At 33.8% G+C, this 19,634-nt stretch overlaps 2 protein-coding genes across 2 annotated transcripts in view; both read right to left on the reverse strand.

Moving 5' to 3' along the window:
* The window catches only part of LOC134727777 (uncharacterized), a 281,854-nt gene that overhangs the window by 229,324 nt on the left and 32,896 nt on the right, over positions 1-19,634 (reverse strand). The gene's annotated exons all lie outside the window — the stretch shown is intronic.
* The window catches only part of LOC134727779 (uncharacterized), a 437,528-nt gene continuing 431,434 nt past the window's right edge, over positions 13,541-19,634 (reverse strand). Inside the window, exon 12 of the mRNA XM_063592166.1 lies at positions 13,541-14,588. The gene's annotated coding sequence lies outside the window, so the exon portion shown is untranslated. The remainder of the gene's footprint in view (positions 14,589-19,634) is intronic.

Genomic DNA, 19,634 nt, shown 5'->3' on the forward strand with positions numbered 1-19,634 from the left:
CTGTTGTATGTCTAATGGTCGTTCTCTCCTGTTGTATGTCTAATGGTCGTTCTCTCTTGTTGTATGTCTAATGGTCGTTCTCTCCTGTTGTATGTCTAATGGTGGTTCTCTCTTGTTGTATGTCTAATGGTGGTTATCTCCTGTTGTATGTCTAATGGTCGTTCTCTCCTGTTGTATGTCTAATGGTCGTTCTCTCGTGTTGTATGTCTAATGGTTGTTCTCTCCTGTTGTATGTCTAATGGTCGTTCTCTCCTGTTGTATGTCTAATGGTCGTTCTCTCCTGTTGTATGTCTAATGGTCGTTCTCTCCTGTTGTATGTCTAATGGACGTTCTCTCCTGTTGTATGTCTAATGGTCGTTCTCTCCTATTGTATGTCTGATGGTCGTTCTCTCCTGTTGTATGTCTTATGATCGTTCTCTCCTGTTGTATGTCTAATGGTCGTTCTCTCGTGTTGTATGTCTAATGGTGGTTCTCTCCTGTTGTATGTCTAATGGTCGTTCTCTCGTGTTGTATATCTAATGGTCGCTCTCTCCTGTTGTATGTCTAATGGTCGTTCTCTCCTGTTGTATGTCTAATGGTCACTCTCTCGTGTTGTATGTCTAATGGTCGTTCTCTAGTGTTGTATGTCTAATGGTCGTTTTCTCCTGTTGTATGTCTAATGGTCGTTATCTCCTGTTGTATGTCTAATGGTCGTTCTCTCCTGTTGTATGTCTAATGGTCGTTCTCTCCTGTTGTATGTCTAATTGTCGTTCTCTCCTGTTGTATGTCTAATGGTCGTTCTCTCGTGTTGTATGTCTAATGGTCGTTCTCTCCTGTTGTATGTCTAATGGTCGTTCTCTCGTGTTGTATGTCTAATGGTCGTTCTCTCCTGTTGTATGTCTAATGGTCGTTCTCTCGTGTTGTATGTCTAATGGTCGTTTTCTCGTGTTGTATGTCTAATGGTCGTTCTCTCCTGTTGTATGTCTAATGGTCGTTATCTCCTGTTGTATGTCTAATGGCCGTTCTCTCGTGTTGTATGTCTAATGGTCGTTTTCTCCTGTTGTATGTCTGATGGTCGTTCTCTCCTGTTGTATGTCTAATGGTGGTTCTCTCGTGTTGTATGTCTAATGGTCGTTCTCTCCTGTTGTATGTCTAATGGTCGTTCTCTCCAGTTGAATGTCTAATGGTCGTTCTCTATTGATCCTAGTACTTATAGTCATGAAGATATGATTTGATTTGATTTGATTGGTGTTTAACGCCACTTTCAGCACTATTGGTCCTAGTACTTATAATCATGGAGATATGATTTGATTGGTGTTTAACGCCACTTTCAGCACTATTGATCCTAGTACTTATAATCATGGAGATATGATTTGATTTGATTGGTGTTTAACGCCACTTTAATCACTATTGATCCTAGTACTTATAATCATGGAGATATGATTTGATTTGATTGGTGTTTAACGCCACTTTCAGCACTATTGATAATAGTACTTATAATCATGGAGATATGATTTGATTTGATTGATTGGTGTTTAACGCCATTTTCAGCACTATTGATCCTACTACTTATAGTCATGGATATATGATTTGATTTGATTGGTGTTAACGTCGCTTTCAGCACTATTGATCCTAGTACTTATAATCATGGAGATATGATTTGATTTGATTGATTGGTGTTTAACGCCACTTTCAGAACTATTGATCCTAGTACTTATAATCATGGAGATATGATTTGATTTGATTGATTGGTGTTTAACGCCACTTTCAGCATTATTGATCCTAGTACTTATAATCATGGAGATATGATTTGATTTTATTGGTGTTTAACGTCGCTTTCAGCACTATTGATCCTAGTACTTATAATCATGGAGATATGATTTGATTTGATTGATTGGTGTTTAACGCCATTTTCAGCACTATTGATCCTAGTACTTATAGTCATGGAGATATGATTTGATTTGATTGGTGTTTAACGTCGCTTTCAGCACTATTGATCCTAGTACTTATAGTCATGGAGATATGATTTGATTTGATTGGTGTTTAACGCCACTTTCAGCACTATTGATCCTAGTACTTATAGTCATGGAGATATGATTTGATTTGATTGATTGGTGTTTAACGTCGCTTTCAGCAATATTGATCCTAGTACTTATAGTCATGGAGATATGATATGATTTGATTTGATTGGTGTTTAACGTCGCTTTCAGCACTATTGATCCTAGTACTTATAATCATGGAGATATGATTTGATTTGATTGATGTTTAAGGCCACTTTCAGCACTATTGATCCTAGTACTTATAGTCATGGAGATATGATTTGATTTGATTGGTGTTTAACGTCGCTTTCAGCACTATTGATCCTAGTACTTATAGTCATGGAGATATGATTTGATTGATTGGTGTTTAACGCCACTTTCAGCACTATTGATCCTAGTACTTATAATCATGGAGATATGATTTGATTGGTGTTTAACGCCACTTTCAGCACTATTGATCCTAGTACTTATAATCATTGAGATATGATTTGATTTGATTGGTGTTTAACGCCACTTACAGCACTATTGATCCTAGTACTTATAATCATGGAGATATGATTTGATTGATTGGTGTTTAACGCCACTTACAGCACTATTGATCCTAGTACTTATAGTCATGGAGATATGATTTGATTTGATTGGTGTTTAACGCCACTTTCAGCACTATTGATCCTAGTACTTATAGTCATGGAGATATGATTTGATTGGTGTTTAACGCCACTTTCAGCACTATTGATCCTAGTACTTATAATCATGGAGATATGATTTGATTTGATTGATTGGTGTTTAACGCCACTTTCAGAACTATTGATCCTAGTACTTATAGTCATGGAGATATGATTTGATTGATTGGTGTTTAACGCCACTTTCAGCACTATTGATCCTAGTACTTATAATCATGGAGATATGATTTGATTTGATTGGTATTTAACGCCACTTACAGCACTATTGATCCTAGTACTTATAGTCATGGAGATATGATTTGATTGATTGGTGTTTAACGCCACTTACAGCACTATTGATCCTAGTACTTATAATCATGGAGATATGATTTGATTGATTGGTGTTTAACGCCACTTACAGCACTATTGATCCTAGTACTTATAGTCATGGAGATATGATTTGATTTGATTGGTGTTTAACGCCACTTTCAGCACTATTGATCTTAGTACTTATAATCATGGAGATATGATTTGATTGGTGTTTAACGCCACTTTCAGCGCTATTGATCCTAGTACTTATAATCATGGAGATATGATTTGATATGATTGATTGGTGTTTAACGCCACTTTCAGAACTATTGATCCTAGTACTTATAGACATGGAGATATGATTTGATTTGATTGGTGTTTAACGCCACTTTCAGCACTATTGATCCTAGTACTTATAATCATGGAGATATGATTTGATTTGATTGATGTTTAACGCCACTTTCAGAACTATTGATCCTAGTACTTATAGTCATGGAGATATGATTTGATTTGATTGGTGTTTAACGTCGCTTTCAGCACTATTGATCCTAGTACTTATAATCATGGAGATATGATTTGATTTGATTGATGTTTAAGGCCACTTTCAGCACTATTGATCCTAGTACTTATAGTCATGGAGATATGATTTGATTTGATTGGTGTTTAACGTCGCTTTCAGCACTATTGATCCTAGTACTTATAGTCATGGAGATATGATTTGATTGATTGGTGTTTAACGCCACTTTCAGCACTATTGATCCTAGTACTTATAATCATGGAGATATGATTTGATTGGTGTTTAACGCCACTTACAGCACTATTGATCCTAGTACTTATAATCATGGAGATATGATTTGATTGATTGGTGTTTAACGCCACTTACAGCACTATTGATCCTAGTACTTATAGTCATGGAGATATGATTTGATTTGATTGGTGTTTAACGCCACTTTCAGCACTATTGATCTTAGTACTTATAGTCATGGAGATATGATTTGATTGGTGTTTAACGCCACTTTCAACACTATTGATCCTAGTACTTATAATCATGGAGATATGATTTGATTTGATTGATTGGTGTTTAACGCCACTTTCAGAACTATTGATCCTAGTACTTATAGTCATGGAGATATGATTTGATTTGATTGGTGTTTAACGCCACTTTCAGCACTATTGATCCTAGTACTTATAATCATGGAAATATGATTTGATTGATTGGTGTTTAACGCCACTTTCAGCACTATTGATCCTAGTACTTATAATCATGGAGATATGATTTGATTTGATTGGTATTTAACGCCACTTACAGCACTATTGATCCTAGTACTTATAGTCATGGAGATATGATTTGATTGATTGGTGTTTACCGCCACTTACAGCACTATTGATCCTAGTACTTATAATCATGGAGATATGATTTGATTGATTGGTGTTTAACGCCACTTACAGCACTATTGATCCTAGTACTTATAGTCATGGAGATATGATTTGATTTGATTGGTGTTTAACGCCACTTTCAGCACTATTGATCTTAGTACTTATAGTCATGGAGATATGATTTGATTGGTGTTTAACGCCACTTTCAGCGCTATTGATCCTAGTACTTATAATCATGGAGATATGATTTGATTTGATTGATTGGTGTTTAACGCCACTTTCAGAACTATTGATCCTAGTACTTATAGTCATGGAGATATGATTTGATTTGATTGGTGTTTAACGCCACTTTCAGCACTATTGATCCTAGTACTTATAATCATGGAGATATGATTTGATTTGATTGATGTTTAACGCCACTTTCAGAACTATTGATCCTAGTACTTATAGTCATGGAGATATGATTTGATTTGATTGGTGTTTAACGTCGCTTTCAGCACTATTGATCCTAGTACTTATAATCATGGAGATATGATTTGATTTGATTGGTGTTTAACGCCACTTTCAGCACTATTGATAATAGTACTTATAATCATGGAGATATGATTTGATTTGATTGATTGGTGTTTAACGCCATTTTCAGCACTATTGATCCTACTACTTATAGTCATGGAGATATGATTTGATTTGATTGATTGGTGTTTAACGCCATTTTCAGCACTATTGATCCTACTACTTATAGTCATGGATATATGATTTGATTTGATTGGTGTTAACGTCGCTTTCAGCACTATTGATCCTAGTACTTATAATCATGGAGATATGATTTGATTTGATTGATTGGTGTTTAACGCCACTTTCAGCACTATTGATCCTAGTACTTATAATCATGGAGATATGATTTGATTGATTGGTGTTTAACGCCACTTACAGCACTATTGATCCTAGTACTTATAGTCATGGAGATATGATTTGATTTGATTGGTGTTTAACGCCACTTTCAGCACTATTGATCTTAGTACTTATAGTCATGGAGATATGATTTGATTGGTGTTTAACGCCACTTTCAACACTATTGATCCTAGTACTTATAATCATGGAGATATGATTTGATTTGATTGATTGGTGTTTAACGCCACTTTCAGAACTATTGATCCTAGTACTTATAGTCATGGAGATATGATTTGATTTGATTGGTGTTTAACGCCACTTTCAGCACTATTGATCCTAGTACTTATAATCATGGAAATATGATTTGATTGATTGGTGTTTAACGCCACTTTCAGCACTATTGATCCTAGTACTTATAATCATGGAGATATGATTTGATTTGATTGGTATTTAACGCCACTTACAGCACTATTGATCCTAGTACTTATAGTCATGGAGATATGATTTGATTGATTGGTGTTTAACGCCACTTACAGCACTATTGATCCTAGTACTTATAATCATGGAGATATGATTTGATTGATTGGTGTTTAACGCCACTTACAGCACTATTGATCCTAGTACTTATAGTCATGGAGATATGATTTGATTTGATTGGTGTTTAACGCCACTTTCAGCACTATTGATCTTAGTACTTATAGTCATGGAGATATGATTTGATTGGTGTTTAACGCCACTTTCAGCACTATTGATCCTAGTACTTATAATCATGGAGATATGATTTGATTTGATTGATTGGTGTTTAACGCCACTTTCAGAACTATTGATCCTAGTACTTATAGTCATGGAGATATGATTTGATTTGATTGGTGTTTAACGCCACTTTCAGCACTATTGATCCTAGTACTTATAATCATGGAGATATGATTTGATTTGATTGATGTTTAACGCCACTTTCAGAACTATTGATCCTAGTACTTATAGTCATGGAGATATGATTTGATTTGATTGGTGTTTAACGTCGCTTTCAGCACTATTGATCCTAGTACTTATAATCATGGAGATATGATTTGATTTGATTGATGTTTAAGGCCACTTTCAGCACTATTGATCCTAGTACTTATAGTCATGGAGATATGATTTGATTTGATTGGTGTTTAACGTCGCTTTCAGCACTATTGATCCTAGTACTTATAGTCATGGAGATATGATTTGATTGATTGGTGTTTAACGCCACTTTCAGCACTATTGATCCTAGTACTTATAATCATGGAGATATGATTTGATTGGTGTTTAACGCCACTTACAGCACTATTGATCCTAGTACTTATAATCATGGAGATATGATTTGATTTGATTGATGTTTAACGCCACTTTCAGAACTATTGATCCTAGTACTTATAGTCATGGAGATATGATTTGATTTGATTGGTGTTTAACGTCGCTTTCAGCACTATTGATCCTAGTACTTATAATCATGGAGATATGATTTGATTGATTGGTGTTTAACGCCACTTACAGCACTATTGATCCTAGTACTTATAGTCATGGAGATATGATTTGATTTGATTGGTGTTTAACGCCACTTTCAGCACTATTGATCTTAGTACTTATAGTCATGGAGATATGATTTGATTGGTGTTTAACGCCACTTTCAGCACTATTGATCCTAGTACTTATAATCATGGAGATATGATTTGATTTGATTGATTGGTGTTTAACGCCACTTTCAGACATATTGATCCTAGTACTTATAGTCATGGAGATATGATTTGATTTGATTGGTGTTTAACGCCACTTTCAGCACTATTGATCCTAGTACTTATAATCATGGAGATATGATTTGATTGATTGGTGTTTAACACCACTTTCAGCACTATTGATCCTAGTACTTATAATCATGGAGATATGATTTGATTTGATTGGTATTTAACGCCACTTACAGCACTATTGATCCTAGTACTTATAGTCATGGAGATATGATTTGATTGATTGGTGTTTAACGCCACTTACAGCACTATTGATCCTAGTACTTATAATCATGGAGATATGATTTGATTGATTGGTGTTTAACGCCACTTACAGCACTATTGATCCTAGTACTTATAGTCATGGAGATATGATTTGATTTGATTGGTGTTTAACGCCACTTTCAGCACTATTGATCCTAGTACTTATAGTCATGGAGATATGATTTGATTTGATTGGTGTTTAACGCCACTTTCAGCACTATTGATCCTAGTACTTATAGTCATGGAGATATGATTTGATTGATTGGTGTTTAACACCACTTTCAGCACTATTGATCCTAGTACTTATAATCATGGAGATATGATTTGATTTGATTGGTATTTAACGCCACTTACAGCACTATTGATCCTAGTACTTATAGTCATGGAGATATGATTTGATTGATTGGTGTTTAACGCCACTTACAGCACTATTGATCCTAGTACTTATAATCATGGAGATATGATTTGATTGATTGGTGTTTAACGCCACTTACAGCACTATTGATCCTAGTACTTATAGTCATGGAGATATGATTTGATTTGATTGGTGTTTAACGCCACTTACAGCACTATTGATCCTAGTACTTATAGTCATGGAGATATGATTTGATTTGATTGGTGTTTAACGCCACTTTCAGCACTATTGATCTTAGTACTTATAGTCATGGAGATATGATTTGATTGGTGTTTAACGCCACTTTCAGCGCTATTGATCCTAGTACTTATAATCATGGAGATATGATTTGATTTGATTGATTGGTGTTTAACGCCACTTTCAGAACTATTGATCCTAGTACTTATAGTCATGGAGATATGATTTGATTTGATTGGTGTTTAACGCCACTTTCAGCACTATTGATCCTAGTACTTATAATCATGGAGATATGATTTGATTGATTGGTGTTTAACGCCACTTTCAGCACTATTGATCCTAGTACTTATAATCATGGAGATATGATTTGATTTGATTGGTGTTTAACGCCACTTACAGCACTAATGATCCTAGTACTTATAGTCATGGAGATATGATTTGATTTGATTGGTGTTTAACGCCACTTTCAGCACTATTGATCCTAGTACTTATAGTCATGGAGATATGATTTGATTGGTGTTTAACGCCACTTTCAGCACTATTGATCTTAGTACTTATAGTCATGGAAATATGATTTGATTGGTGTTTAACGCCACTTTCAGCACTATTGATCCTAGTACTTATAATCATGGAGATATGATTTGGTTGGTGTTTAACGCCACTTTCAGCACTATTGATCCTAGTACTTATAATCATGGAGATATGATTTGATTTGATTGATTGGTGTTTAACGCCACTTTCAGAACTATTGATCCTAGTACTTATAGTCATGGAGATATGATTTGATTTGATTGGTGTTTAACGCCACTTTCAGCACTATTGATCCTAGTACTTATAATCATGGAGATATGATTTGATTGATTGGTGTTTAACGCCACTTTCAGCACTATTGATCCTAGTACTTATAATCATGGAGATATGATTTGATTTGATTGGTATTTAACGCCACTTACAGCACTATTGATCCTAGTACTTATAGTCATGGAGATATGATTTGATTGATTGGTGTTTAACGCCACTTACAGCACTATTGATCCTAGTACTTATAATCATGGAGATATGATTTGATTGATTGGTGTTTAACGCCACTTACAGCACTATTGATCCTAGTACTTATAATCATGGAGATATGATTTGATTGATTGGTATTTAACGCCACTTACAGCACTATTGATCCTAGTACTTATAGTCATGGAGATATGATTTGATTGATTGGTGTTTAACGCCACTTTCAGCACTATTGATCCTAGTACTTATAATCATGGAGATATGATTTGATTGATTGGTGTTTAACGCCACTTTCAGCACTATTGATCCTAGTACTTATAATCATGGAGATATGATTTGATTTGATTGGTATTTAACGCCACTTTCAGCACTATTGATCCTAGTACTTATAGTCATGGAGATATGATTTGATTTGATTGGTGTTTAACGCCACTTTCAGCACTATTGATCTTAGTACTTATAGTCATGGAGATATGATTTGATTGGTGTTTAACGCCACTTTCAGCGCTATTGATCCTAGTACTTATAATCATGGAGATATGATTTGATTTGATTGATTGGTGTTTGACGCCACTTTCAGAACTATTGATCCTAGTACTTATAGTCATGGAGATATGATTTGATTTGATTGGTGTTTAACGCCACTTTCAGCACTATTGATCCTAGTACTTATAATCATGGAGATATGATTTGATTGATTGGTGTTTAACGCCACTTTCAGCACTATTGATCCTAGTACTTATAATCATGGAGATATGATTTGATTTGATTGGTGTTTAACGCCACTTACAGCACTAATGATCCTAGTACTTATAGTCATGGAGATATGATTTGATTTAATTGGTGTTTAACGCCACTTTCAGCACTATTGATCCTAGTACTTATAGTCATGGAGATATGATTTGATTGGTGTTTAACGCCACTTTCAGCACTATTGATCTTAGTACTTATAGTCATGGAAATATGATTTGATTGGTGTTTAACGCCACTTTCAGCACTATTGATCCTAGTACTTATAATCATGGAGATATGATTTGGTTGGTGTTTAACGCCACTTTCAGCACTATTGATCCTAGTACTTATAATCATGGAGATATGATTTGATTTGATTGGTGTTTAACGCCACTTACAGCACTATTGATCCTAGTACTTATAGTCATGGAGATATGATTTGATTTGATTGATTGGTGTTTAACGCCATTTTCAGCACTATTGATCCTACTACTTATAGTCATGGATATATGATTTGATTTGATTGGTGTTTAACGTCGCTTTCAGCACTATTGATCCTAGTACTTATAATCATGGAGATATGATTTGATTTGATTGATTGGTGTTTAACGCCACTTTCAGAACTATTGATCCTAGTACTTATAATCATGGAGATATGATTTTATTTGATTGATTGGTGTTTAACGCCACTTTCAGCATTATTGATCCTAGTACTTATAATCAAGGAGATATGATTTGATTTGATTGGTGTTTAACGTCGCTTTCAGCACTATTGATCCTAGTACTTATAATCATGGAGATATGATTTGATTTGATTGATTGGTGTTTAACGCCATTTTCAGCACTATTGATCCTAGTACTTATAGTCATGGAGATATGATTTGATTTGATTGGTGTTTAACGTCGCTTTCAGCACTATTGATCCTAGTACTTATAGTCATGGAGATATGATTTGATTTGATTGGTGTTGAGCGCCACTTTCAGCACTATTGATCCTAGTACTTATAGTCATGGAGATATGATTTGATTTGATTGATTGGTGTTTAACGTCGCTTTCAGCACTATTGATCCTAGTACTTATAGTCATGGAGATATGATTTGATTTGACTGATTGGTGTTTAACGTCGCTTTCAGCACTATTGATCCTAGTACTTATAGTCATTGAGATATGATATGATTTGATTTGATTGGTGTTTAACGTCGCTTTCAGCACTATTAATCCTAGTACTTATAATCATGGAGATATGATTTGATTTGATTGGTGTTTAACGCCACTTTCAGCACTATTGATCCTAGTACTTATAATCATGGAGATATGATTTGATTTGATTGATGTTTAAGGCCACTTTCAGCACTATTGATCCTAGTACTTATAGTCATGGAGATATGATTTGATTTGATTGGTGTTTAACGTCGCTTTCAGCACTATTGATCCTAGTACTTATATTCATGGAGATATGATTTGATTGATTGGTGTTTAACGCCACTTTCAGCACTATTGATCCTAGTACTTATAGTCATGGAGATATGATTTGATTTGATTGGTGTTTAACGCCACTTTCAGCACTATTGATCTTAGTACTTATAGTCATGGAGATATGATTTGATTGGTGTTTAACGCCACTTTCAGCACTATTGATCCTAGTACTTATAATCATGGAGATATGATTTGATTTGATTGATTGGTGTTTAACGCCACTTTCAGACATATTGATCCTAGTACTTATAGTCATGGAGATATGATTTGATTTGATTGGTGTTTAACGCCACTTTCAGCACTATTGATCCTAGTACTTATAATCATGGAGATATGATTTGATTGATTGGTGTTTAACACCACTTTCAGCACTATTGATCCTAGTACTTATAATCATGGAGATATGATTTGATTTGATTGGTATTTAACGCCACTTACAGCACTATTGATCCTAGTACTTATAGTCATGGAGATATGATTTGATTGATTGGTGTTTAACGCCACTTACAGCACTATTGATCCTAGTACTTATAGTCATGGAGATATGATTTGATTTGATTGGTGTTTAACGCCACTTTCAGCACTATTGATCTTAGTACTTATAGTCATGGAGATATGATTTGATTGGTGTTTAACGCCACTTTCAGCGCTATTGATCCTAGTACTTATAATCATGGAGATATGATTTGATTTGATTGATTGGTGTTTAACGCCACTTTCAGAACTATTGATCCTAGTACTTATAGTCATGGAGATATGATTTGATTTGATTGGTGTTTAACGCCACTTTCAGCACTATTGATCCTAGTACTTATAATCATGGAGATATGATTTGATTGATTGGTGTTTAACGCCACTTTCAGCACTATTGATCCTAGTACTTATAATCATGGAGATATGATTTGATTTGATTGGTGTTTAACGCCACTTACAGCACTAATGATCCTAGTACTTATAGTCATGGAGATATGATTTGATTTGATTGGTGTTTAACGCCACTTTCAGCACTATTGATCCTAGTACTTATAGTCATGGAGATATGATTTGATTGGTGTTTAACGCCACTTTCAGCACTATTGATCTTAGTACTTATAGTCATGGAAATATGATTTGATTGGTGTTTAACGCCACTTTCAGCACTATTGATCCTAGTACTTATAATCATGGAGATATGATTTGGTTGGTGTTTAACGCCACTTTCAGCACTATTAATCCTAGTACTTATAATCATGGAGATATGATTTGATTTGATTGGTGTTTAACGCCACTTTCAGCACTATTGATCCTAGTACTTATAATCATGGAGATATGATTTGATTTGATTGATGTTTAAGGCCACTTTCAGCACTATTGATCCTAGTACTTATAGTCATGGAGATATGATTTGATTTGATTGGTGTTTAACGTCGCTTTCAGCACTATTGATCCTAGTACTTATAATCATGGAGATATGATTTGATTTGATTGGTGTTTAACGCCACTTTCAGCACTATTGATCCTAGTACTTATATTCATGGAGATATGATTTGATTGATTGGTGTTTAACGCCACTTTCAGCACTATTGATCCTAGTACTTATAGTCATGGAGATATGATTTGATTTGATTGGTGTTTAACGCCACTTTCAGCACTATTGATCTTAGTACTTATAGTCATGGAGATATGATTTGATTGGTGTTTAACGCCACTTTCAGCACTATTGATCCTAGTACTTATAATCATGGAGATATGATTTGATTTGATTGATTGGTGTTTAACGCCACTTTCAGACATATTGATCCTAGTACTTATAGTCATGGAGATATGATTTGATTTGATTGGTGTTTAACGCCACTTTCAGCACTATTGATCCTAGTACTTATAATCATGGAGATATGATTTGATTGATTGGTGTTTAACACCACTTTCAGCACTATTGATCCTAGTACTTATAATCATGGAGATATGATTTGATTTGATTGGTATTTAACGCCACTTACAGCACTATTGATCCTAGTACTTATAATCACGGAGATATGATTTGATTTGATTGGTGTTTAACGCCACTGTCAGCGCTATTGATCCTAGTACTTATAGTCATGGAGATATGATTTGATTGATTGGTGTTTAACGCCACTTACAGCACTATTGATCCTAGTACTTATAGTCATGGAGATATGATTTGATTTGATTGGTGTTTAACGCCACTTTCAGCACTATTGATCTTAGTACTTATAGTCATGGAGATATGATTTGATTGGTGTTTAACGCCACTTTCAGCGCTATTGATCCTAGTACTTATAATCATGGAGATGTAATTTGATTGATTGGTGTTTAACGCCACTTTCAGCACTATTGATCCTAGTACTTATAATCAGGGAGATATAAACTCAGAAGTAAAAAAGACATTGTAAACCATCTGCTTTTGTATGTACAAGATATTAAGATAAGATAAGATATCTTTATTCCAATTAAATAGCTAATGAAGATTAGAGTAGTTTAATACGATGATTTTTCATAATAGACAGTCATGTTGTTGACAATCATAAACAAATATGAATATAATCAACTAAATGTTATGATCTTTAGTTACAGCCAATCCAGAGCCATAAGCATGTGTGCAAACATGCAGTAATAAAACAGATAATATCATGAATATATAATATTAACACGCAAATATTCTTAATGGGTTACATATAAACATATCTGTACTAAATAGAGAGTTTTCAAGACATTAATATATACATCATCGGTCGGGTTGTTGTCGCTTTGACACATTCCCCATTTCTTTTCTCAATTTTATCATGTACATTCCAATAATTTTTAATACCTTTAGGTTTTCTTGAATAAAAAGACAAGTTGAAATTGGCATTTGAGTTTAACATTTTGACAATTTTACAAATGGTATTATAGACAATGATAGAACTATTTTTTCAACAGATTATAATGAGGACATTCACATATATATAAATACAATATTTTTTCGTCTTCATTTTTTTCCAATATAACCTTTGTGATGTATCTATATAATTGTTTTTGGCATATCCATCCATCACTGTTTATAGAGGGTATACAACTATCTTGCATACTGCTGGTCTATCTTGAAATGCTTTCACTTCCCAATAATTTGCTGTATTTTTTTAATCATGTTAATTGAAAAACAAGCCAATAGTTAGTTACCTTATCTAATTTAACAGTATTTTCAGTAAAAGTTTACCAATTGTTCAGAAAAACAAGATATGCATATATGCTTAAAAAGAGATTTGTTAATACAGACATCAACCTAACAATAAAGATTTACAAAAACACAGCTAAATGTTAATAGAAGTATTGACTAGTGCCGATACTTCAAACTATAAACTAATGTCAGCTATATGAGGTTTTGAATAAATGAATTATAATGTATGAATTTGTCCAAATACAAACAATAAGAAAATATCCTCCACTAGCATTGATCAGTTTGACATCAATGTTGATTTATTCCTTTTCCTTTTAACAATGATTCTATTTCTATATGTCCTTGCTCCTGTGCTACATTAAGAGAATTCTTACCATTAATGTCACACTTATTAACATCAGCTGAATGCTGTAACAGATCTTTAACAACATCAACATGTCCTTCCTGACTTGCTATATAAAGTGAGGAACATCCATCATCATCACAGAGATCAATATCAACATCATCACACTGAAGAAGTTCACGTACAACCTCTATCATGTTGTTATAACAAGCAATCTGTAATGGTGGGGTGCCATCATTACTACATTTATTGACATCAGCTGAATGTTGTAACAGTACTTTAACAACATCAACATGTCCATAATGACTTGCTATATAAAGTGAGGAACGCCCATCATCATCACAGAGATCAATATCAACATCATCACACTGAAGAAGTTCACGTACAACCTCTATCATGTTGTTATAACAAGCAATCTGTAATGGTGGGGTGCCATCATTACTACATTTATTGACATCAGCTGAATGTTGTAACAGTACTTTAACAACATCAACATGTCCCTTATAACTTGCTATATACAGAGGTGATGCATCATCATGATCATCATTGGTACACTTATTGACATCAGCTGAATGTTGTAACAGTTCTTTAACAACATCAACATGTCCATTCTCACTTGCCCAATAAAGTGAGGAACATCCATCATCATCACAAAGATCAATATCAACATCATCACACTGAAGAAGTTCACGTACAACCTCTATCCTGTTGTTGTAACAAGCAATCTGTAATGGTGGGGTGCCATCATTCTTACATTTATTGACATCAGCTGAATGTTGTAACAGTTCTTTAACAACATTAACATGTCCTTTCTCACTTGCTATATTTAGAGGTGATACATCATTATTGTCACATTTATTAACATCAGCTGAATGTTGTAACAGTTCTTTAACAACATTAACATGTCCTTTCTCACTTGCTATATTTAGAGGTGATATACCATTATTGTTACACTTATTGACATCAGCTGAATGTTGTAACAGTTCTTTAACAACATCAACATGTCCCTTATAAATTGCTACATACAGAGGTGATACACCTTTATTGTCACACTTATTAACATCAGCTGAATGCTGTAACAGTTCTTTAACAACATCCACATGTCCATTATGACTTGCTATATACAGAGGTGATGTACCATTATTGTTACACTTATTGACATCAGCTGAATGTTGTAACAGTTCTTTAACAACATTAACATGTCCTTCCTGACTTGCCCATAATAAAGGAATCCAACCATCCTCTCTACAATAATTAATGTCACTGTTCCTACTTATCAACCATTTGACAAGGTCAATAGTACCCATATAACAACTTCCTCCTAGTGCTATATCTTTACTGTGAATATCTTTAGTACAAACAAGTTCTTCCTGTTTTGATAGATCAAGTTCGTTTAAATGAGTTACCAAGATTTCAGTAAATGTTGTAGAATTCATGTTTCTGTTATGACATACACTGTGTACATAACCATTCTCCCAGTCTTTCATCAATCTTTCTATATATCTATTTATATGTTTATCAGGTATTCCTATTACAAACTCTATTTCTGGGCCCATGTTATTTGTTATCTTCCAAAGAAATCGCTCCTTAATAAAATCAGTATTAGCATGATCAATAAAAATCTGAATCATCTTCTCCCCAAAGTATTTGGCCAGGAAATCAAACAACTTATCATGGATTATTTTGTATGTAGTACCCTCCTTGACCACATAAGTACCTTCAAGTGTTTCCAGGGATTTCCTTAAACGTTTAATAGGTGTTCCTTTATTCAGTTCACATTCTTCTAGTAAATCTTCTATCATTGCTCCTATCTTCTTATCTTTTGGTGACAAGTTTTCTTCTGTTAATGTGTTGTTAAACATTACACAAAGGACTAAGCTACAATACTGCATCTTACCAGCATCACTTTCTCCGTACATTTGTTCAAGTTGATCTTTGAAAACTTCAAAAGGATTGCTAAAAAAAGAGGTAATGCTTACATTCTTCTTGAGGTTCTGTTTATGATATAAGCTACATAAAAGTGGGAAAAAGTCATATTTTTCTGACAATTCCTTTACTTCATCAGTGTTTTCCTGAAAGTAAACTTCAGCTAAAGCACATTTTTCAGCAGCACTAAGTTTGAATTCTGTTGAACTTAAATCAATGTTACACATTTTGAAAATAGAGAGGTTGCTAAATACTTCATCTTTGTAAACCTCCAATCTACATGTAGAGATGATTTTACAACATTTGTCTTCAAGAAGAGGTTTTATGTGATCAAGTCTTTGTTTCCAGTCAGTGTAAATTGGTATATTAAGAGTATATCGGCCACAGACGTCATCAAAGACAAACAAAGTTTTCCTCCCATGTTTAAACCATTTTCCAATATCTTCTGGTTTACTACATGGAATTACAGTATAGCCATGTTTCTTCATTATCAAGGCAATGTGTTTAGAAAGAAAACTTTTTCCAGTGCCAGAATTTCCAACCAGGGTAACTGAACTTTGTGTCAAAACTTTTTGCATGACATGTTTCTCTGCTTCAATACTAACAAACTGTTGATCATCCTTTTTCCACTGTTCCAAGCGTTTTTCGAACTGCTCTGCAAAAAAAATGAAATTAAAATAAATTAACTTTATATTAAAAGTTCAAATTTCAAGGTGTAATAATACAAAAATAAAGTATGTGACATCTAGTTTCATCATGTTCATGTGTTTTGTGTGTTTTGAAGCACCATATTTTGTTTTATTCAGTGTTTTAATAAAATATTTTTAAAACTTAAGATGATAATATCAAATATCAATTCATGACATCATAATCTACCTTTTTATATTATAATTGTTTTTTTTAAATTATTTGATAATTGGTTAGTAGTTTAACTCCTCTTACAGCACTTTTGGATATTTCGTGGTGGTCAGGTTTTATAAGTGGAGGCAACTGGAGTGCTCAGAGAGAAAAATTTGACCTTCGACAGGAAATCTGACAATCCTAGTCAATTTAGACATGTTATATTAGAGTAAAGCACATCTGCCATGTGCAAGGTTCAAACTTACAACCTCAGTGTTAAAAGGCTAGTAATACAGTAGTTGAACTACTTAGACCACTTATCCACCGAGGCCCTGTTTTTAATTCAGATAACTTTGAAGGTGAACATATTTTGGTAGTATTCTTGAAAATTGAGGCCAACAAATGAATTCTTACACCAGAAATTAATGCAAAATTCCAAGTTATCCTTAAGAAGCAAATTAAAAAAACTGAAAATGGCAGCCAACAGATAATTTTGACTCTCAGAACCAATTTAGAATAGCACAATATACTTATCAATTAAATGGTAGCTTGAAAGATGTTCCTCAAAATTTTGTATTTATAACATAAAACAGTCTACATATAATGGAGGGGTCTGATGGGTTATTTTCATTCTTTGTGATCGGCGCATTTTCGCTATCGTGATCCGTTTTTCTACAGATTTATTACTTTTTTATATTTTCGTGATCCGTGATCATGGAAATTGATTTTCTGTGAATCGTGATTGACAAAAAAATCAACTTGTGAATCGTGATGAGACCCCCCCCATCAGGCCCCTCATAATGGACAACAATTCAACAAGTTTGTATCTATCTTTGACTATAACTTTTGGAATAATTGCATTTAAAAAAGTTTATAGAAGGACAGACAAAACGAAAAGTATAAAGCGATTTTTTTCTTGATACGAGCCCTATCAATCAAAACATATGTATTTTCCAGTTATATGTACTAAAGATGCCTTTTTATAGGATTAATGTTCTACATCAATAGACTTACCAAGTATATTTTTAGGAATAATGTCATCGTGATACATCAGAATATCTACAAATATAAAAACAACATATTATGAACATGGTACTCTCAGATTTGAACTTTAATATTATTGTCTTTTGTGTTTTGTATCGATCTGATGAGTTAATAGAAATAAGAAGATAAGCCCTTTTAACTGATTTTTATAATTTGTACTTTTGGTGTACTGTTACATCACTGCCCCAAGTTAGGGGAGGGTTTCACACCGGTACACATGTTTAACCTTGCCACATTATGTATGTTCATGCCCCAAATCTGTAATTCAGTGATTGTAATTTTTTGTTGTGTATTATATTTCATAAATAAATCGTGTTGTTTGTTGTCTGGTTAGAATTGTGCCACATTTGTCATTTCAGTGCCTTTAATAGCTTACTTTGAAGTATGAATTTTGCTCATTGTTGAAGGATGTATGTTGACCTATATTTGCTAACTTTTACGTCATTTGGTCTCTGGCGGACAGTTTTCTCATTGGCAATCTTACCACATATTCTTTTTTCCTATTACATGTATTAAAAATTATGAATAAGTTTTTCCTTACACCAAAAAAACATGGCCTAATATATACTTAAAAGAGTGCACTTAAATGTATCACCTGATAAATCAATCATTATTGAATAATTTGTTGACAGGCCCAAGTAGTGTCTAAGATAACTGCACATGTCAAGAAATGTTATGGCAATACATAGTCCCCTAACGGTTAAAATTCACACATTTTCATTTTTATTTTTAATCCTGACTCTCCTACTACCAGTCGATACATTTATTTTTGGCATTGCACAAGTCATGTCTTCTTTGGCTGTTCATGACGTTAAAATACTAAATCCCTGGGATGTGTTTTAGTTGATTTTAGTCTCTGATGCATGATTTTTTATTATTAATTGTTTTGGCTTTTAACTAGCTGTCAGTAACTGCGAGTACTCTCAAACCGTACTTCCTTGTTAATTTGACCTGTTGATACTATTTGTAATGCTTTTTGTTAATTTATGTTAATATGTATCTTGTCTATATACAAGCTTGGAATATTTGGAACTCCTACCAATTTTCACTTCTTCACGACGTACTATGAAGATCAAAATTATTTAATTTCTCCTTAAATACTGTTCTTGTACCTGTACAGGGAGTTTTATCTAGCACTTATTGTATAGTTTTTTTTCTTGGTATTCCTAAACGAAAGATTTAAACACACAGACGATCAAGTATACGTAATGACAAAATTATTTTTTATTTACCTGTGTAGGATATA

This window comes from Mytilus trossulus, chromosome 8, assembly GCF_036588685.1.
Source record: "Mytilus trossulus isolate FHL-02 chromosome 8, PNRI_Mtr1.1.1.hap1, whole genome shotgun sequence".
Classification (NCBI taxonomy): Eukaryota; Metazoa; Mollusca; class Bivalvia; order Mytilida; family Mytilidae; genus Mytilus; species Mytilus trossulus.